The sequence below is a fragment of the Cervus canadensis genome, chromosome 9 (assembly GCF_019320065.1).
Source record: "Cervus canadensis isolate Bull #8, Minnesota chromosome 9, ASM1932006v1, whole genome shotgun sequence".
NCBI classification, from domain to species: domain Eukaryota; kingdom Metazoa; phylum Chordata; class Mammalia; order Artiodactyla; family Cervidae; genus Cervus; species Cervus canadensis.
The window spans coordinates 31,343,213-31,365,780 of NC_057394.1; positions in this window are offsets into that span (position 1 = coordinate 31,343,213).

The window sequence follows — 22,568 nt, forward strand, 5'->3', positions numbered from 1 at the left end:
ACTGACATTTCAAAGGAACAGGCCATTCATAAAAAGAGAACTGTTTGTGGGATGACAGTTGCTATCCATGCCAGTTGTAATGTAAAATGAACACTCACAATTTAACACAGATTGAAAAATTCTACTGTAAAATGAATGCATGTTACCTTTTAGCAGTAGTAGGTGCAAGAGACCTGGGTTCGATCCCTGGGTTGGGAAGATCATCTGGAATAGGAAATGGTGACCCACTCCAGTATTCTTGCCTGGAAAATTTCACAGACAGATGAGCTTGGCAGGCTGCAGACCATGGGGTTGCAAAGAATTGGATATGACTAAATGACTGAGCCCATACATACACATACACAAACACACATTGGATGGATAGAAAAAAAATTTTTTAAATGTACGTCTAAAGAAAATCTGAGCTATTTCTTTGGTATATTCATCAAATATTTTCCAAAATTAGAAATAAATTTATATTTAAAACCATATACCTTGCATCAAATTCATTATTGCCCCTTTTCATGTAAGATATTTTGATAAAAACCTATTAAATTTTAGCATTTGTAAGATTCCTTTAATTACCTTTTAAAAGATATTAAACCTAGTATTTTTACTTTTCAAAATGGTAACACAAGAAGGAATGGATGATTGAAAGGTACAAAGTTAGAAATTAGGACATACTAGAAAGGAGCTTTGTATATTTGCAACTATTTCTAGCAGTTATAAAAACTTGATGAATTAAATATTAATTTTTAAATATTTAAAACTATTTTATACATGGGAAACTACATAGTACTAATGTTATCCTGTATATTTTTATATTACCACATAGGGACTGTTTCTATGCCATTAGTCCTATAGGTCATTCATAAATAAAATCAATAAATTCAATTTACTTTAATACTCAGCTCTTTTATATATTCACCAAACTCAGCAATAATTTAAGCAAGGACACAAGATTTGTGTAAAGAATTGTAGTCTCTTGGGATCACCAGATGACGAATCTTTTTCATATCTTCCATGTCACTACTTGACTTTTTTAACACAATACTATTATACAAGTTTTAATATTCTTATCTGATAATCCGAACATTTATGTCAGTTCCATGTCAATTTATAATGAGAAAGATTTTCTTTTTCTTGTAGGTGATGTTTTCCTACTTCTTTGCTGTCCTAAAAGTTTTTATAGGACACAAGATACTGTGAATCTTGCCTTTTTGGATCTTAATACTTTTATATTCCTATAAATATTCTTCAGCTTTGCCCTGAGATGAAGTCGGGTGAAACAATTTGGTTCTGTCAGGTATTTCTTCCAAGATATGTTAGGTGAGGATACAGCATGTTCAGTCTAGAGTTAGGGCTCCCTGGTAGCTCAGTTATTGTTATTTCATATTTCATATTTTGTGTGCCTTGTTTTTGTTTGTTTCAGGTAGAAGAACAAATCCAGTATCTTAAAGTTTTTTTAAAAAATTATTTTTGTTGAAGTATTGTGGTTGTTCAGTCATTAAGTCATGCCAGACTCTTTGCACTCCATGGATTGCAGCATGCCAGGCTTCCCTGTCCTTCACCATCTCCTGGAGCTTGCTCAAACTCATGTCCATTGAATCAGTGATGCCATCCAACCATCTCATTCTCTGTTGCCTCCTTCTCCTCTTGCCTTCAATCTTTCTCAGCATCAGGGTCTTTTCTAATGAGTGGGCTCTTTGCATCAGGTGGCCAAAGTACTGGAGCTTCAGCTTTAGCATCATCCTTCCAATGAATATTCAGGGTTGATTTCCTTTAGAGTTGACTGATTTGAGCTCCTTCCTTTCCAAGGGACTCTCAAGTCTTCTCCAGCACCCTAGTTCAAAAGCATCAATTCTTCAGTGCTCAGCCTTCTTTATGGTCCAATTCTCACATCTGTACATGACTACTGGAAAAACCATACCTTTGACTATATATAACTTTGTCAGCAAAGTGATGTCTCTACTTTTTAATACACTGTCTAGGTTTGTCATAGTTTTTCTTTCAAGGGGCTTCCCTGATAGCTCAGTTGGTAAAGAATCTGCCTGCAATGCAGGAGACTCCAGTTCGATTCCTGGGTCAGGAAGATATGCTGGAGAAGGGATAGGCTACCCACTCCAATATTTTTAGGTTTCCCTTGTGGCTCAGCTGGTACAAAATCTGCTTGCAATGTGAGAGACCTGGGTTTGATTCCTGGGTTGGGAACATCCCCTGGAGAATGGAAAGGCTACCCACTCCAGTATTCTGGCCTGGAGAATTCCATGGACTGTATAGTCCTTAGGGTGGCAGAGTTGGACATGACTGAGCTACTTCCACTCACTTCTTCCAAGGAGCAAGTGTCTTTTAATTTCATGGCTACTGTCAACATCCACAGTGATTTTGGAGCCCAAGCAAATAAACTTTGTCACTATTTCTGTTGTTTCCCCATAATTTGGCATGAAGTGATGGGGCCAAATGCCATCATCTTAGTTTTCTGAATGTTGAGTTTAAACCAGCCTTTTCACTCTCCTCCTTCACCTTCATCAAGAGACTCTTTAGTTCCTCTTCACTTTCTGCCATTAAAGTGGTATATCATCTGCATATCTGAGGTTATTGATATTTCCCCCAGCAATCTTGATTCCAGCTTGTGCTTCATCCAGCATGGCATTTCTCATGATGTAGTCTGCATAAAAGTTAAATAAGCAGGGTGACAATATACAGCCTTGATGTATCTTTTGAACCTTTCCCAATTTTGAACCAGTTCATTGTTCCATGTCCGGTTCTAACTGTTGCTTCTTGTCCTGCATACAGGTTACTCAGGAAATGGGTATGGTCCAGTGTTCCCATCTTTTTAAGAATTTCTCACAGTTTATTGTGATCTCTGCAGTCAAAGACTTTAGCGTAGTCAATAAAGCAGAAGTAAATGGTTTTTTTTTGGAATTCCCTTGCTTTTTTCTGTGATCCAGTGGACGTTGACAATTTGATGTCTGGTTCCTCTGCCTTTCTAAATCCAGTTTCTACATCTGGAATGTCTCTGATCGCATACTGCTGAAGCCTAGCTTGAAGGATTTTGAACGTAATCTTGCTTCCATGTGAAGTGAGTGCAATTGTACAGTAATTTGAACATTCTTTGTCATTGCCTTTCATTTGGATTGGAGTGAAAACTGACCTTTTCTAGTCCTGTGGCCACTGCTGAGTTTTCCAAATTTGCTGACATATTCCAAGTTTGCAGTACTATAACAGCATCATCTTTTAGGATTTGAAATAGCTCACCTGGAATTCCATCACCTCTTCTACTAGCTTTGTTCACAGACTGCTTCCTAAGGCCCACTTGACTTCACACTCCAGGCTGTCTGGCTCTAGTTGAGTGACCAGGTCATCATGATAATCCATGTCAAGACCTTTTTTGTACAGTTTGTCTGTGTATTCTTCCCACCTCTTTTTAATCACTTCTGCTTCTGTTAGGTCCTTGCCATTTCTTTCCTTTATTGTGCCCATCTGTGTATAATTGACTGACAGTATTGGTTTCATGGGTACAACATATTGATCTGATATTTTTAGAGATTATTTTCCATATAAAGTTATTATCAAACATTGGCTCTATTTCCTGTGCTGTATGTTATGTGCTTGTAACTGATTTATTTTGTATCTAATAGTTTATAGCTCTTAAACCCTTTCACCTGTTCTGCTTCTCCCCTCAACCCTCTCCTCTCTAATAATCCAGTTGGCTTTTATTTCATCAAGCTAGAAATTGAACTAACCTTTTAAACTATTTTAAGACTACATGTCTTCCAATTGATATTCACACAAAGTATTTTTTGTTGTGTAGTAAAACTCTTGCATTTATTACAGGGTCTTGCATCTAGAATCATAGAAAAAATAAATCACATCAGAACCAAGTTTTCTATGCTAAAACTCTGTTTTGCTTATTTAAAAGAAAGAGATCTGTATACACACCCTAAAATGATTGCTGTTTCTCTAAATTTAAGAGCATGGTACATATTGTGACACAGACAGACAAGTTTCATGTAAATATTGGCCTCAAATAGTAACAACCAAAATTATCTTTTTAAAAGGGGAAATTTAAATCTATTTAATAATTTTAAAGTATACTATAATAATTGCCAGATTGTCTTCCATAAATCATAAGAGAGATCATTGTAGCTTAAACAAGTGCAGTAATAATTTAACTTATAATTTAGCAGTGGTTTATTGAACTGTGCAACAGTCTCCATTAAAGAAGCTTATTTCATGCTTTTTCATGCCTTCCAATAACACAGAAATTTTTCTTTTGTGTCAGTATGGGTTCCCTATATTTATGTTAAGTTATCCAAGAGATAAACTCTGATGTTAGAAGACAGAAGAGTAGGAGGAGTGGGAACATGGACCTGAAAGGGGACAGAGTGCCTACTTTGTAAGGTTTATTGATTGGCAAATATTTTTAATTTGCAGTATTTTTACAGTGAGTGAGTTTAACATATGAAATTATTCATTAAAAGTATATTTTTTTCCTTTTCCTAATAAGCCCATCAAATGATGTTTATATTTTGTATTGATTTGTAAATCCAATTTGCATATTAAAGGCATTCACACCTATCAAATATGAATCTGATATTTTTGCAATTTGTTGTTAGCATCTTGTATTTGTGATGTTTAAATAGTCAGAAGTTTCATTTTACATTAGAATTTTTAATTAGTTTTTGTTTATGAATTTTCCTTTTATTTAAACTTTCATTTTTTTTTTCATTTATTTTTATTAGTTGGAGGCTGATTACTTTACAATATTGTAGTGGTTTTTGTCATACCTTGACATGAATCAGCCATGGATTTAAGCTTTCAAATGATGTTACATTAAAAATGTTATAATATTTTAATTATTTAATTTATTTTAATGGGTGATTATGTCTATAAAATTTGTTTATTTTGAGATAATTGGTTAATTGCCTTGAATAATTTAAGAAATATGGCAACTAAGAATGATGCAGCACATGAGATTCATTTTAGGGATTTGACCTTAGATAGTTGTGGAAACTGATTATCAGGCTTATGTAAGGATCTTGCATCTGCATTTCATGCCAGGCCTAAAGTGAACCAAGCAGAAAGTTCAGAATGGAAGAGAGAGATAAAATAGCAGCACCTAAGACAAACTAGAACCCACAACGGTTAGCTGGAGCTCGCTTGAATGTCTCACTACTTTGAAAGACCCAAGTTTGAGGAGGTTTGAGATTTGCAGGAGAAATGCATCATGTGTCATGGAGTTAATGTGCACCTAGAAATTGGGCTTCCCTGTTGGCTCAGTGGTAAAGAATCCACCTGCCAATGCAGGAGACAAGGGTTTGAACACTAGGTCAGGAAGATCCCCAGGATGAGAGCATGGCAACCCACTCCAGTACTGTTGCCTTAAGAGTCCCATGGACAGAAGAGCCAGGCAGTCTCTAGTTCATAGGGTCACAAGAGTCGGACACAGTGAAATGACTGAGCATGCACACACACATTTTCAGTAACGTTGGAAAAAGCAAGCCCCAGAGTTAAAACAGAAGGAATCAAGCAATAAAGTTATTAACTTACTCATGAGATATCTTTTCTACTGGCTTGAAAAGAGACATATACTTCCCTCAAAGTAACTGACTCAAACATTTGACTATAAGACTCTGTGAATACATAACTTTGGAGAACAGTATAGACATAAAGGCAATTCTTTATGGTGTATGAAGTTTTAAACATAAAATTTTGTTAGTCAGCAGTAATCCAATTCAGTATGGAAAGTGAGGTTAGATATTTCCAAAACTTTTACTGGAAAACTGAACCCAAATAGAATCAACATAGCTGGAAAATGCAAATCACATGCAAGGCAATAAACAGAACCTTTAAAAAAAAATCATCGACAACATTTAAAATGGCAACCCACTCCAGCATTCTTGCCAGGGAAATCCTATGGACAGAGGAGCCTGATGGGCTATAGTCCATGGGGTCGCAAAGAGTCAATTACAATTTAGCAACTAAACAGCAACAAAGCTCTGAAATCAGGGCAACTAGAACAAAGCATCTGGCAGGAACTAAATAAACTGTAGGCCTCATTTGCTGCTCGTGCTTGTCTCTGGTGACGTGCTTGTCCAAAATTCAGTTCAGTTCAGCTCAGTTCAGTCACTCAGTCGTGTCCAACTCTTTGCAACCCCATGAACCACAGCACGCCAGGCCTCCCTGTCCATCACCAACTCCCAGAGCTTACTCAAACTCATGTCCATCAGGTTGGTGGTACCATCCAACCATTTCATCCTCTGTTGTCCCCTTCTCCTCCCGCCTTCAATCCTTCCCAGCATCAGGGTCTTTTCAAATGAGTCAGTTCTTCACATCAGGTGGCCAAAGTATTGGAGTTTCAGCTTCAGCATCAGTCCTTCCAATGAATATTCAGGACCGATTTCCTTTAGGTTGCTTCTCCTTGCAGTACAAGGGACTCTCAAGCATCTTCTCCAACACCACAGTTCAAAAGCATCAGATTCAGAGAAGGTGAAAGAGAAGGCCTGTCTGATGCTCATTAAACTGTGGGTCTGGATGCTGCTTTGTTTCCAAACAATCAGCTTATCAGTACATGGGTGAACAGTGTACATGAAGAGCAACAGCATCTGATGCCTAGCACCAGTGTGCTGAATGTGGAGGAAAATGGGTGCTATTTCAGTTACAGGCCACATGATTACTCTGAAACATAGCTCCCTTAGACTTTCAAGGAGTTAACTTTAACCTTTCTGACCCCTTACCTATCATATTGAATTAATCTCCAAATTCTTTTACCCATCCTTTGCTTTATGTTTTCTTTTATCCATCACCATTCAATTTTTAAAAAATTCTTACAACAGTGGTATAACCAGTATTCTATTTTCCCTCTTATGATTACCTCCAATTCATCTGCCTGATTGATATTTTTTACTTTTGTCTGTCTTCCAGTCTTTCCTATATATTCAAAAACATAATGTCTCTAACCAAAACATTGATTAATCCTCCACTCTTTTTTTTTAAATGTTGTCACTTCCTAAACTGACATTTAAAATTTTCTACAAATTAACTATATTTCATAAACCCTTAAATTCATATGCCAGTCTCCTCTTCAAAGAGCTTTCTTTGGTCTCCAGAATTTAGCATTTCAATGGAGGAAAGATAGGTGGCCCAGATATGCATCTATCATAGAAATACAAGTTTGACCAAGCAAACCATTTCATGTGTGTATGTATGTATATAAAAGTTTGTGTGTATGTATGTAATAGATGTTATCTGTATATGCTTTAGAAAAAATCAGAAAATAGAAAAACATATATTGCAATAAATATTTCAACAAATATGCCTTTTGTTATTCTCCTTTTGGTAGACTGGCATCCCAAGATGAAGAGGGGACCCATAGATGTAAAACAGCCTTTTTAGACTGATAGCCACTGTTTTCAGGGATACCAAGCTTATGTGTAGCATTGAGAAATTTTTGGTAATTTTGATAATTTGCCAGAAATTACCAAAGATAAAAGGATTCAGGGGAAAAGATATTCCCAGTAGTAGTTGTGATGATTTTCTTTGTGTTTTAAGTCTTTGGAAATCAGGATGCCAGAAAAAATATGAAAAGCAGAGAAGTCTCAATTACCCTGACCTACATTTCCAGGCTCATTCTTAAACACTTATCCAGTTTGGGTCTAGACTTCTATCAAATTGACAATTAACTGCCTTGAAAAGATCTTAAACTTTTCTTCAGGGTAGGAAACATATTGATATGATTAAGAAGTCAAATCACAGACTTGCAACATATTAAAAAAAGGTGGGGGGGTAGAGCAGAAAAAGCATAGAAAAGCATTCAGTTCAGTTCAGTGGCTCAGTTGTGTCCAACTCTTTGTGACCCCATGGACTATAGCACGCCAGGCTTCCCTGTTCATCACCAACTCCCGGATATTACTCAAACTCAAGTCCATTGAGTCAGTGATGCCATCCAACCATCTCATCCTCTGTCTTCCCCTTCTCCTCCTGCCTTCAATTGTTCCCAGCATCAGGGTCTTTTCAAATGAGTCAGTTCTTCCCATCAGGTGGCCAAAGTACTGGAGCTTCAGCTTCAGCATCAGTCCTTCCAATGACTATTCAGGACTGATTTCCTTTGGGCTGAATGGGTTGGATCTCCTTGCAGTCCAAGGGACTCTCAACAGTCTTCTCCAAAACCACAATTCAAAGGCATCAATTCTTAGGTGCTCAATTTTCTTTATAGTCCAATTCTCACATCCATACATGACTAGTGGAAAAATCATAGTTTTGACTAGACAAACCTTCATTGGCAAAGTAATGTCTCTGCCTTTTAAGATGCCATCTAGGTTGGTCGTAAATTTTCTTCCTTGGAGCAAGCATCTTTTAATTTCATGGCTGCAGTCACCATCTGCAGTGATTTTGGAGCCCCCCAAAATAAAGTCTCTCACTGTTCCCACTGTTTCCCCATCTATTTGCCACAATGTGCCATAAGTAAAATTTTAAAAGCTGCTACTTGGGTAACTAGTAAAGAGAAATGTAACAACAGATAGCACTAAATAGGTAATAACTTTTAAATTTTCTTTTTCCTTCCCTCATTGCTCAAACTGTCAACTTGTATCAGAAAACCCAAATAAGACATATAAGGGATAAGGAAAGAAAATTTCACAAAAAAATGGGGAAAATATGAGCAATTGATCACTTAAATTATTTGGACATGTTTAAATTCCTGGCTCCCGTGGTTTCAAGACTAGAATATTTTCAACTACCTCAAGTTATTAGAAAGTTATCAGCAATCATTGTTTTTTATAAATGAAGAAAGTGTAGAGGAGGGCATTGAGCCTGGAAATGCCAAAGTAGAGTTTTTGTGTTCCCTGAGATAAAATCATGTCTCTTTTCATAACTTTGCTTCATATTTAACAGATACTCCTGAACATCTATTCCAGGCTCTGACCTAGAAAATGGAGATAAAAAGAAGGATATGCGGGGCTGACCTAAGACAATATATTTGTAGTGAATGTAGGTTTGTGAGATTGTGTATAATAGAGTCTGAGTTCTCATATAGAGATAAGTACAATGTGCTACCCAGGAGAGAAAGTAATCAATTTTCACTGTAGGAGACACACAAATAAGACCTACATAAGAAATGGCATCATAACACATAAGGAGATATCTGAAGGGCAGAGGAAGCAGCATTAAATGAACCCTGAATATCTATTGCTTATTCTAAGAAAAATGGTCATGACTAGATAATAGGACACATGTGAAATACAGAAGGAGAAAGTGATAGGAGATAAGGTTGTTAAATTAATTTGGGATAAGATTCTATATGCCACACCAAGAAGTTTGTTTTAACCTCAAGACCTTTGATATAAAGAAAAGAAGGGTTAAAATGCCATTTTTTTGCTGTACATAATAGCAATTTGTTGTTTTTTGTTGTTTAATCGCTCAGTCATGTCCAACTCTTTTACAATGCCATGGACTGTAGCCCAGCAGGCACCTCTGTCCATGGGGTTCTCCAGACAAGAACACTGGAGTGGGTTGCCATTGCCTACTCCAGGGGATATTTCTGACCCAGGGGTTGAATCTGGGGCTCCCCCATCTATGTCTCCTGCATTTCATGTGGATTCTTTACAGTTGAGCCACCAGGGAAGCCCTAGAGTAGTAATAAGTAAACTTATTTTGTACACCTGTCCCCCATGTAAACATGGCGACATGGGCTTACAAAATGAATGTTGGAGCCATGTGGCTGGCTTTTGGTTTGGCACCTAAAAGTGGGGACAGACACACACGCACAAGGACATGGGCTCGCAGCAGCTGTGTCTGTGCCAGCCAGGTGGAGGGAGGGACAGTTGGGTGGGAGGCAACCCCTGTGACTCTCTGCCAGCTGACACTCCTCGGTCCAAAGTGCCAAGGAGCCTGGAACAGCAGAAGTTACGCTGTGTGCTGGCTGAGGAGCCAGGGAAGGTTTCTGCAGGCCACTGAAGGAGTTCAGATTTTTATCCCTAGATAGCAGTAAATCACTGCATTTTTAAAAGTAGTTCAGTAATGAGTTTGTGGAAGATACTTCAGTAATATGGGTAGAAAGGATTACTTGAGCCAAGGGCAAACAGTGTCGAGACACCAATTTAGATAGCATTAGCATTTAGGTAATAGTTGTATTAAAACAGAGAATCAGCCTTTTGAAGTGAAGGTGAGAGGCATAGGAATGCCATTGGTCAGCCTATTTAGTAAAGTTTAGTCAGAACTGGAAGGGATGTAGCTGTGGAGAATGGGTGGAGGGCGAGTCAGAAAAGGCAATGCTAGGTGAGCATGGTGCTTTTTAGATTACAGCAGGGTTTTTGCATGATATCATCCTCATGCTTTTGTTATCACATTTTACATTTGCAGAAGAAACTGACACTTAGAAAATTTAAGTTATTCAAATCGAATGTCGTAAGTATTTCATAGGAAAACCAGAATGTGAAACTCTTCTAATTCTTTAGTTTAGCATTCTTTCACTAGAATACATGGAAGAACAAAAGCAAATAAAAACATTCAAAATGTATAAGCAAAGAAAATCAGAGAATATTTATGGTTTATGAAAAAACTACAATATTCACAGTTGTAAGTCATTTTCCTGATTTTATACTTCCTACAAGTAACCAAGAAGTGCTAGGATGATTTTGTATTCCCTTTTGCCAAACTATGAGCCTAAAGTGGCCATTCTTTTTGTAAATAAAATTTTATTGGGACTTGGCCACATCTAATTCATTTACTTATTACCTGTGGCTTTTCTCAAGTTCTAATGACAGAGTTTCGTTGCAGTAGTAATTTATGCTTAGCCAAGCCTAAAATATTTATTCTTTGGGTCATTAAAGAAAAATATTACTGAACCTTAATTTTGACCATTTACTGTACTACCTAACAATTTGTATTTTATATAACCAGTTCTTAAATATATTGAAATATAATCACATATCACTGGTTGTATATTAAAGGAGTAGAAGCTAAGAAGGATGATAAAAGATATAGGAAATTTCATGTTTATTCAGAAGGAGATATAAAATATTTCCAAATTTGAAGATATTATTGCAGTTACTGTGATTTGTCCTGAACTTCTCTATTCCAGTGATTTGCTTTTTTATATTTAGTGTAATCAAAGTTATCATTTTTTATTTTATCTGTTCTGTTATTGGTGTTATATCTAAAAAGTCTTTACCATACCTAAAGTAACAAAGAATTCCTATTATCCATTTTCTGGAAGTTTTATCATATTTCTGTTTTAAATTTAGGTCTGGGACTCATACTGTGCTGGTTTTTTTTGTTTTGCTTTGTTTTTAATTGTGGCTAATATGAATCAATGAGTCTGTTTCACTCTCTTTTTCACATGAATACCCAACTGTACATTTATCATGTTTTCAAAAGTCCAGCCTGCCTCCATTTGGTTGTTGTTTCGTTGTTCAGTTTTTATTCATGTCTGACTCTTTGCAAACCCATGGACTGCAGCATGCCAGGGTTCCCCATCCTGTCCTTTGCTATCTCCCACGGTTTGCTCAGATTCACGTCCTTAGAGTCAGTGATTCTGTCTAACCATCTCATCCTGTACCTCCTTCTTCTCCTTCTACCTTCAATCTTTCCCAGAATCAGAGACTTTTCCAATGAATCGACTCTTTGCATCAGACGATCGAAGTATTGGAGCTTCAGCTTCAGTATCAATTCTTCCAAAGAATATTCAGGGTTAATTTCCTTTAGGATTGACTGGTTTGATCTCCTTGCAGTCCAAGTCTTCTCCAGCACTACAGTTAGAAAACATCAATTCTTCAGTGCTCAGCCTTTATCACAGATTGAATTGTTTCCCCAGAATTCATATGTTGAAGCCCTAATCCCCAGTGTTACTATAATTGGAGATAGTCCGTTTAAAGTGTTTGTGAAACAAAATGAGATTTTAAGACTGAGGCTGTGATCCAATAGGACCTACATCCTTATAAGAAGAGAACGAAATGCCACAGACCTTCTTCTCTCCACATTTGCACCATGCGAAGGTCATGTGAATACACAACAAGGCAGCCATCTGCAAACCGGAGAGCCTTCATCCAAAAGTTACCCTGCTCACACCTTGATGTTAGACTTCCAACCTCCAGAACTGTGAAGAAAACACATTTTTGTTCTATGAGCCACTCAGTCTGTGGTATTCTGTTATGGTAGTCCAAACAGCCTGCAATAGCATCCTTGCCAAAATTAACTGATCAGATATATGGGTTGTATTTCTACTCTGAATCATTGATATATTTGTTAATTCTTATTTCAAAGCATAGTCAGCTGATTAACATGGCTTTATCATAATGCTTGAAATCAAGTAGTATGAGTCATCCAAATTTGTTCAGATTTTTAAGGTTATTTTTTTATTCCTGATCCTTTACTTTTTCATATAAGTTCTAGATTCAATACAAAATCCATCCTGGGATTTAATTACAATTGTGTTTAATCTGTAGATGAATATCAAATTTACAGCTTAACTATATTGAGTTTTTCAATCAATCACAGAACATCTTTGCATTTATTTAAGTCTTTTTTAATTTCTTTCATCAGTGTTTTATAGTAAGAATACATTACATTTGATTAGTATGTATGAAAAGTGAAAGTCGCTCAGTCATTTCTGATTCTTTATGACACCATGGATTATAGCACACCAGGCTCCTCTGTCTGTGAAATTCTCCAGGCAAGAATACTGGAGTGGGTAGCCATTTCCTTCTGCAAGGGATCTTCTCAATCCAGGGATTGGACCTGGGTTTCCTGCACTGGAGGTAGATTCTTTACCATCTGAGCCACCAGGGAACTCTAATCCATACCTAATTATTTCATGTTTTGAATATACTTTAAAAAGTTGCAAATAGTATACTTTAAAAATGTAAATTTCATATCATTCATTGAGAGTATAGAGATTTTTTAATTTGTTCTCTTTATATCAACCTGTCCTGACTGCTTTGATTATTATTATTAATTAAATATTCTACTTGTGAGTCATCATTATTTTATTGATTCATATTTATTTTTTTAGTTTTATTGAGATATATAATTGACATACATCACTCGGCAGGTTTAATACATACAGCCTGATGATTGGAGTTACATGTATTTTGAAAGAATTACCACAATAGGTTCAGATAGCATTTAGCACATCATATAGATGTAATAAAAAAAAAGGCAAGAAGGAAAGAAAAAGATGTCTCCTTATGATAAGAACTCTTACCACAAGGCTGATTTCTTTTTCTATGCGCTTGTTGTTTTTTTCTTTTGATTCCACACTTGAGTGAGCTCCTGCAGTTTCTGTCTTCCTCTGTCTGACTTATTTCACTTAGGTTTATGACTTCAAAGTTTATCCACGTTGTCATGAATGGTAAGATTTCCTTATGTTTTATGGCTGAATAATATTCATATTTAATCTTTATCTCAAAGATCCACAAGGCGTCAGACATGACTTAGTGACTAAACAGCGACAGTCTTTATCTCACAACTTCATCATCATCAGGGCACACTTAGATTGTTTCCTTGTCTTGGCTTTTATAAATAAGTCTGTGATGAATGTGGGGTGCAGATATGTTTTCTAGTTAGACTTTTCTTTGCTTGTTTTATTTGATGTATTCCCAAAGGTGGAATTACTGGATCACATATTAGTCTTACATTTAATTTTTTATGGAACCTTCATACTGCCGTCTATAGTGTCTGTACGAATTGACAGTTGTACTAGCAGTACACAAGAGTTCTCCTTCTCCATATCTTCACTGGCATTTTGTAATCTCTTGTCTTTTTGATGCCACCCATTCCAACAGCTGTGAGGCGATATTTCATTGTGGTTTTAATTTGATTTTTCTAATGACTGGTGATGTTGAGCATCTTTCCACATACATGTTGAACTTTTGTGCATTCTTTGGAAAATGTGCATTCTTCGGAAAAATGTCAGTTTAGGTCCTTTGCCCATCTTTAATTTTTTTTCTTTTGATTTTTATCTTTTATAAAAACAACAGAATAAGGACATTGTAAAGTTTCTTGGTAATATTGCACTACTAAGACATAAAACAATCTCTATTTGTCCCTACCTAACTTAATTATGCTCAAAAATGTGTTGATGTTTTGCTATATATATAGTTCTGTTTCTATTCTGGAACTTACAAGCATAAAGAAGAATCTGATACTATAACAACTGCCTAGCATGTCATTGTAACTTAAAATGTGACAGTTAATGATTGGGGTGATGAAAAGCTGAAGGGGCAGGGGAGCTACCAGAGAATGTGAACACTTGAGTCCTAAAAATGAATATCAGCAACTCCACAGAAGAAGAGAACAGAATTTCAAAGAATGGTAGATATATCCAGTATTGCAAAATTATGGAACTGCATGGTATTTTTCTGAAATTTTAAGCTATTTATTTATGTATATGATGTGTATGCCATGTTTTGTTGGAGAGGGAACAATTAGTATGGAGAGGTAGGAAGGATCAGTGAGTGGAGGGTCTTCCTTTCAATACATAGAATTTAAATGCATAAAATAGAAAAAAAAGTTATTCTGAAGGAGTATATTGAACTGGAGAGAGAGTATGAAAGGGGCAAATTAATACAGTGTGCTATGCTTAGTTGCTCAGTCATGTCTGACTCTATGCGACCCCGTGGGCTGTAGTCAGGCTCCTCTGTCCATGGGGATTCTCCAGGCAAGAATACTGGAATGGGTAGTGTTTCCCTTCTCCAGGGGATCTTCCTGACCCAGGAATTGAATCAGGGTCTCCTGCATTGCAGGCAGATTCTTTACCAGCTGAGCTACCAGGGAAGCCCCAGATTAATATGGAGTGGTAGCTAAATGGATGTGAAAGTTAAAGGAAAAGATTGCCTATAATTATTTCAATTGGGTGATAAAGTGATTTCTTTCAAGTTGTATCAGTGAAATCTCTGCTATTTTGATAATAGTATAAATGAAATTTTGTAATTTTCATTTTTCACTTAATAATCAATTTTGAATTCACTGTTATTACTGTAATATCTTGCATACTATTCTAGTAAGTGACGGTACTGTGTTTAGTTAATCTCTGCTTGACTGCTGAATATTTAATCTCTAGTTTTTCCTCTTAATATAAGGAAAACATGCTCTTGCTAAACATCTTCATACTTTTCATTTTCCATTTTCCTTAACTCAAGAGTGGTAAGTATCAGTATGGAAAAAGAGTTATGAATAGTTTTTGGAGTCTTGAATTTCCTTATCGTCCCATAGTAAAGTATAAAAACTACAGCTATCCCACAATCTCAATTTTTATCTATTTTATACCTTTTTAAATTAAAATGGCTGGCACAAAAATTATTTTTGTTTCCTTAATGTCTTTATAAGTTAAGGTCATAAAATATCACTAGTATATAAAATAATGAATAATAATTATGCATACCTATTTTATTAAAATTGTTTTTTGCACATGATTTTTTTAAGTTTGGAATTTCTGTGTTCTTAAGATATATACTGCAATTTTAGAGAAGACTGAATAGAATTTAGAGAGGTTCATCATGTAAAATTTAAACATTACATTCCTACTCCAACTCCAGGTAAATCCGTAGGGTCAAAAAACAAAAGTCTGATTATTGCTAGTGTATGCCAGCTATAGATACCCTTTGGTATTGATTTTTTTTAAGACAATAGATGATATATTCAGTGTTTTTGTCTTGAATGTTCAAGAGATTAAATGCTTTTGTCTTTCTTAACACATTAAATTTACACAGGAAAAACATGCTTGGGTATGGCTTTTTGCATATTTACCTACATCAGAGGGGTTTTTTGTTGTTTTATTATTAGAGTAAGAAAATTAATAAAACATCTTTAGCTCCTTAGGGAAATAGAGCAATAAAAATGCAAAATAATAAATATGGATGATTTTACAAGGCTGCTTTATGAAGATGAAATATTCCTATCATACTCCCTCTAGATAAATGAAATATATCATAGTGAAATAACAATATACATCATTTTTTGTATCAGTTCCTAAATATCCATGTCAGACAAGTCTATATATTATGAGAGCTAATATGAATACATTTAAACTCTGAAAGAGTTTAAATTAAGTGATTGGTTTCACTTTATCATAATTTTAAGGATAAACTTTAAAGAAAAATTTAAGTATCTTAAAGTAGAAAATGTCTACTAGAGGAGAATTCTGAACTATGATCTTCATGCATGAATGAAGAATGCTGAATGATTAGTAGCTCTCTAAGTTCATCTCTGTTTGAAAAAGCATTACTAAATACCAACTTCATTCAGACTATCCTTAAAATTTTAAGGTTGATAATGCATGACAAAACTTTAAAGAAGATGTATTTTTTAATTGAGCATAATGAGAAGCTTCTGGGGCAAATAACTTGGCATCACAGCCACAGATACCAAAATCAGAGACAAGTTGGAGTTAAAGTAACATTGCAGCATTGAAACCAGAGAGAAGTATTGGGAAAGCGTGCAAACTGTCCTGTACCATAAACATTATAATGATTGAATGTCCTTACAAGGCCTGGGCTAAGAGGCCTACTGATCAAAAGCAAGTATAACAGAAAACAGTGGAGGCTGATTGCTCTCAGAATTAAAACTTTTGATAAAAAGCAAAAAGAAAATTCACAAGTAGAGTAGGGTAAACATATTGAAACACTACAAATGCACTTATGATAGAGTAGGCTGAGACAAGAAAGACTGATTTAAAAAATACTATAGGCAGGTTAAACAATGATAACTATAAATTTTATGGATTCTTTAACATTACTTGGAAATTTATTTGGTTAATTGATATTTAAACATGATTTTTAAGTAAATATATTAAAAGTAAAGAAATTTTAAAAAGTAAATAAAATTTTGGATTACATAATTTTAAGTATTAAAAATTAAAAGTTCAATTATTTTAATTGACAAAAAATAAACAAGATTTTATATTTAAAATTTCCTGTCTATTTTCTTACTCAAAGGAGAGTTATTATTAATCATCATGAGACTCTATGTTGTTGTGCTAAGTTGTGTTTAACTCTTTGCAGCCCAATGGACTATAGCCTGTCAGGCTCCTCTGTCCATGGGATTTCCCAGGCAAGAATACTAGAGTGGGTTGCCATTTCCTTCTCCAAGAGATCTTCTCAACCCTCATCTCCTGCATTTCCTGCATTGTAGGCAGATTCTTTACCTCTGAGCACCAGGGAAGTCTTATGAGACTCTGTGAGTACAGTTAAATCATTTTTAGTGAAGTCGTGTCTGATTCTTTGTGATCCCATGGACTGTAGCACGCCAGGCTCCTCTGTCCATGGGATTTCCCAGGCAAGAATGCTGGAGTGGGTTGCCATTTCCTTCTCCAGAGGATCTTCCCGACCCAGGAGTCAAACCCAGGTCTCCCACATTGCAGGCAGGCTCTTTACCATCTGAGCCACCAGAAAACTAAATACCCATCTCATCACAGGCTACACCTTTGCACTTTTCTTAAAGGCGACTGGAACAGTATAGTGGCAATTAATTAGATATCACTTCACCTGAAAAAGAAATAGAATTCATTTAAAAATTATAGAGAAAATTAAATATAAGAGTTATGTTAAAATCTCCTTTACCAGGATTATTGTCACATGCTAGAGACTCTTGCAGGCTTGGTTTTTTCACTAAAAATGAAGTAGTTTCACAGCTAATGTCTGCAATTCCTCATGGGTCTAAAATTTTGGGGTATGACACATTTCTTTCCATGCAATGAGTCCGTAAATTTTATATTCTGATCCCCAAAAATGGAAGAATAATTAAAACATAGTGTAATATTCCTTGTTTCCTTTCCTTATTATATAACTTGGGAAGCATACTGAATATGTCTCTGAGTAGAACCATCGTTTATTTATGTTAAAATTTCCCTCAGCCTCTAATACCAATGAAACCTTGAGGATATCTGGAACATTAACCATGCTCCTACCCCTTAATGTAAATAAGTTATGAGTAATTATTGTCTTTGGAACTCAACGGGACTGATGCAGGTAATTGTCTCTGAAAATGTAAAATAGGCATAAATATAAGGTTTGAAGTATATTGATTAAAATGAAGCCTAAAAATAAAAGAAATATTTATTTTGAATTTTAATGTGTGTCCAGTCTAAGTAAAGCTTACTTACAAATTATCTGAATTGCTAAAAATAAACAGATAAATTTAAATTAAAATTAGCAACTTTAAACACCCATCTTATAATTCATGATAATTGGCAACATTTTATTTGCTAGCTTTTTAAAGCAAGGTTGTAAGAAGAAAAAACCTTTAGTTATATCTATAGAAAGAATGAAAGGGCTTCACAGGTGGCTCAGTGGTAAAGCATCCACCTGCAATGCAGAAGATACAGGTTTGATCCCCGGGTGGGGAAGATTCCATGGAGAAGGAAATGGCAACCCACTCCAGTATCTTGCCTAGGAAATCACATGGACAGAGGACACTGGTAGGATACAGTCCACAGGGTTGTGAAAGAGTCAGTCATGACTAAACAGCAGCAATAGAAAGAATGAAAGAAGGATGGGAGGAGAGGAAAGGGAAAACTGAGGATGGGAGATAGCAGGCATTTTAGTGAATCAACTTTAGAAATTCTCACACAGCTTAACTGAATGGATAATTCAAGCTCTCAGGGCTTCAGTTTCATTATATTTGAAATGAAGAAACTAAGGAGTATTTATGTATTTAATGAAATTAAGTCTGTGAAATTTCTTTGGAAAAATAGCAGTGTACAAAAGGAAGGTGTTAATTTTTAACTTCTTGAGGTTGTACAAGTGGAAAGCTCAGAACAGAAGACAGAAGTCATACTGACTTGCAATCATCTGAGCTAATGTGTGGACAACTCAAATCAATATTGCGGCCTTGTCTGCTTGCAGAATAACTTTAAAGGTGACTTGTAAAGGGAATTGTCAAAACTCCCTCAACTGGAGAAGGAAATGATGAATGTTAGTAATACCTGTCTAAAGGGAGCACATTCGATACCCTATTTAGTATAAAACTCACATTTTTCTTTGTGGTTTAAACTTATTAAGGTTTTAAGTATCCTTTTTAACTACTTTAATGGGATCATTCAGGATACATTTTGCCACAGTTGAGATCTTTGACAATTCCCCCAGTCACATACATTTAAAGGTTACCAGGCAGTTGAATTATAAACTCAAGACTTTAAAGATTTCTACCTTTCTTACTATTTATCCCATCGAAAGGATCATTTATTTAAAGAAATCACACAATTGTATCATCCTGCACTGTGGTTAGGGCTTTTGGTATTTTAAAAGATTTTTTTTAACAGATGGGATATTTGTTTAGGGAAAAGTTGCATTTGTTAGCTTTTTTAAAAACATATTTTCAATATTGTCAAAACATTACAAAATCATTAGGAGACTCCCATGTTAAAGTCTTGTCAGACATTTCATTATAAACTTACATTAGGATTCCAGCTATTTTAAATCACCAACAGCTTCAGCCAAGCACAATCTGTTAGTAAAGTTGAAATTTGTTTAGGGAGTGTTGTAAATGAATTGCTATAGTTGTATCTCAAAGGTGTCAAAATGAATTTGCTGATAGAGCTCTGTGAAATTAGAATGGAACCATAAATCAGGGGAAGCTACTAATTTTCTAAGATTCAGTGACATACTGGGAATAATGTAGTTTGTGGTCAATTATTTTTTATTACAAAGTACTCCAACAAAGTAAAACAAGAGGAAGTTAAATATAATCAAATTTGTCATCAAATCAACAAGTGTACTTCAGCTTTCAATTATTTGTATATTATCTAAAGAAAATGCATAAACCTTATCTTGCTTTCCGTTTGAATGCATTCACTTCAGTTCAGTTGCTCAGTCCTGTCCAACCCTTTGTGACCCCATGGACTTCAGCACGTCAGGCTTCCCTGTCCATCACCAACTCCAGACCTTACTCAAACTCATGTCCATTGAGTCAGTGATGCCATCCAACCATCTCATCCTCTGTCATCCCCTTCTCCTCCCACCTTCAATCTTTCCCAGCATTAAATTATTTTCTAGTGAGTCAGTTCTCTGCATCAGGTGGCCAAAGTGTTGGAGCTTCAGCTTCAGCATCAGTCCTGCCAATGAATATTCAGGACTGATTTCCTTTTAGGATGGACTGGTTGGATCACTTTGCAGTCCAAGGGACTCTCAAGAGTCTTCTCCAACACCACAGTTCAAAAGCATCAATACTTTGGTGCTCAATTTTCTTTATAGTCCAACTCTTACATCCATACATGACTACTGGAAAAACCATAGCTTTGACCAGACAGACCTTTATTGGCAAAGTAATGTCTCTGCTTTTTAATATGCTATCTAGGTAGATCATAGCTTTTCTTCCAAGGAGCAAGCATCTTTTAATTTCATGTCTGCAGTCACTATCTAGTGATTTTGGGCCCCCAAAAATAAAGTCTCTGTTTCCATTGTTTCTCCATCTGTTTGCCATAAAGTGACTGGAGCAGATGCCATGATCTTAATTTTCTGACTGTTGAGTTTTAAGCCAACTTTTTCACTCTCCTCTTTCACTTTCATCAAGAGGCTATTTAGTTCTTTGCTTTCTACCATAGTGGTGGTATCATCTGAGGTGGCATATTTGAGGTTACTGATATTTCTCCTGGCAATCTTGATTCCAGCTTGTGCTTCATGCAGCCTGGTATTTTGCATGATGTACTCCATATAAGTTAAATAAGCATTAGGTTTTACTTTATATCAGTGAGCTGAGCCAAAAAATGAGACCAAATGCTGTCCAGGAAATATAAATTCAATATTTTATCGATTATCTTTGGGTAAAGTATGCAACTCTAAAATGAGAACAGCACATTTTCATGGTTTTGTAACAACAAAGATTAGGGCTGTTAAATGTATTTTTATTATTTTGCATAAGCTCCATGTCCTATTCATTCCAGAACCTAAAGTAAAGAAGCAGAGTGAAGTAAGCCAGAAAGAAAAACACCAATATAGTATACTAACACATATATATGGAATTTAGAAAGATGGTAATGATAACCCTATATGCAAGACAGAAAAAGAGACACAGATGTATAGAACAGACTTTTGGACTCTATGGAGAAGGCGAGGGTGGGATGATCTGAGAGAACAGCATTGAAACATGTATATTAATCAAGTGTGAAACAGATCACCAGTCCAGGTTGGATGCATGAGACAAGTGCTCAGGGCTAGTGCACTGGGAAGACCCAGAGGGATCGGGTAGAGACAGAGCTGGGAGAGGGGATCGGGATGGGGAACACATGTAAATCCATGGCTGATTCATGTCAATGTATGGCAAAAACCACTACAATATTGTAAAGTAATTAGCCTCCAACTAATAAAAATAATTGAGGGGGGGGAGTAAAGAAGCAACTACTATTTAGGATCTATCTAAGGCTTTTGATATTTTGAAGTCAAAGAAAAAATAAAAATGACAACCATATGATAGTGCTTAAAGTTACATCCCATTTGGCAAACAATCCAATTGACAAACCTAAAGTCAGTGAGTGGAAGGATTTTTTTTTTTTCCAATAAGGGTTGCATAGACAGAGTTGGTAAGAAGGATCAGTAAACGTTTTGAACAAAAAATGCTGCTACCACAAAATATGTTGATGTTGTTGATTTAGTTGATGAGTTGTGCCTGACTCTGTTGCAACCCCATGGACTGTAGCCTCTGTCTGTGAGATTTTCCAGGCCAGAATTTTGGAGTAGGTAGCCATTTCCTTCTCCAGGGGATCTTCCTGACCCAGGGATCAAACCCATGTCTCCTACATTAGCAGGCAGGTTCTTTACTACTGTGCCACCAAGGAAGCCCACCACAAGATATAGATAGTTATAAATTTACTGGGGAAATTGTAATGTTTTATCTCATAATGAAATGAAAAAGAGATTGGTTATTAGTTTGTAGCTTAAAATTATGGAAAGTTCCTTTTCTCCCTACTGGATTAGCTTTTTAATTTATATTGCTGATTTAAGTTAGTTCAAAATGAGCTATAAGGATTAATAAAAGTTCATGTATTCTCAGCTCTCTTTAGTTTATTTTGTTTGTTGTGGTTTAATTAATAATTTGTGTCCCCGTCTTTGAGACCTGGTGCATTGTAGCATGCCAGGCTCCTCTATCCACGGGATTTTCCAGGCAAAATACTGGAGTGGTTTGCCATTTCCCTCTCTAGGGGATCTTCTTGACCCAGGGATTGAACCCACATCTCTTGCATTGGCAGGCAGTTTCTTTACCACCGAGTCACCAGGAAAGCCCTTAATTTCTTTCAGTTCAGTTCAGTCGCTCAGTCATGTCCGACTCTTTGCAACCCCATGGACTGCAGCATGCCAGGCCTTCCTGTCCATCACCAGCTCCCAGAGGTTACTCAAACTCATGTCCATTAAGTCAGTGATGTCATCCAACCTTCTCATCCTCTGTCGTTCCCTTCTCCTCTCGCCTTCAATCTTTCCCAGCATCAGGGTCTTTTCAAATGAATCAGCTCTTTGCATGAGGTGGCCAAAGTGTTGGAGCTTCCGCTTCAACATCAATCCTTCCAATGAACATTCAGGACTGATTTCCTTTAGGATGGACTGGTTGGATCTCCTTGCAGTCCAAGGGACTTTCAAGAGTCTTCTCCAACACCACAGTTC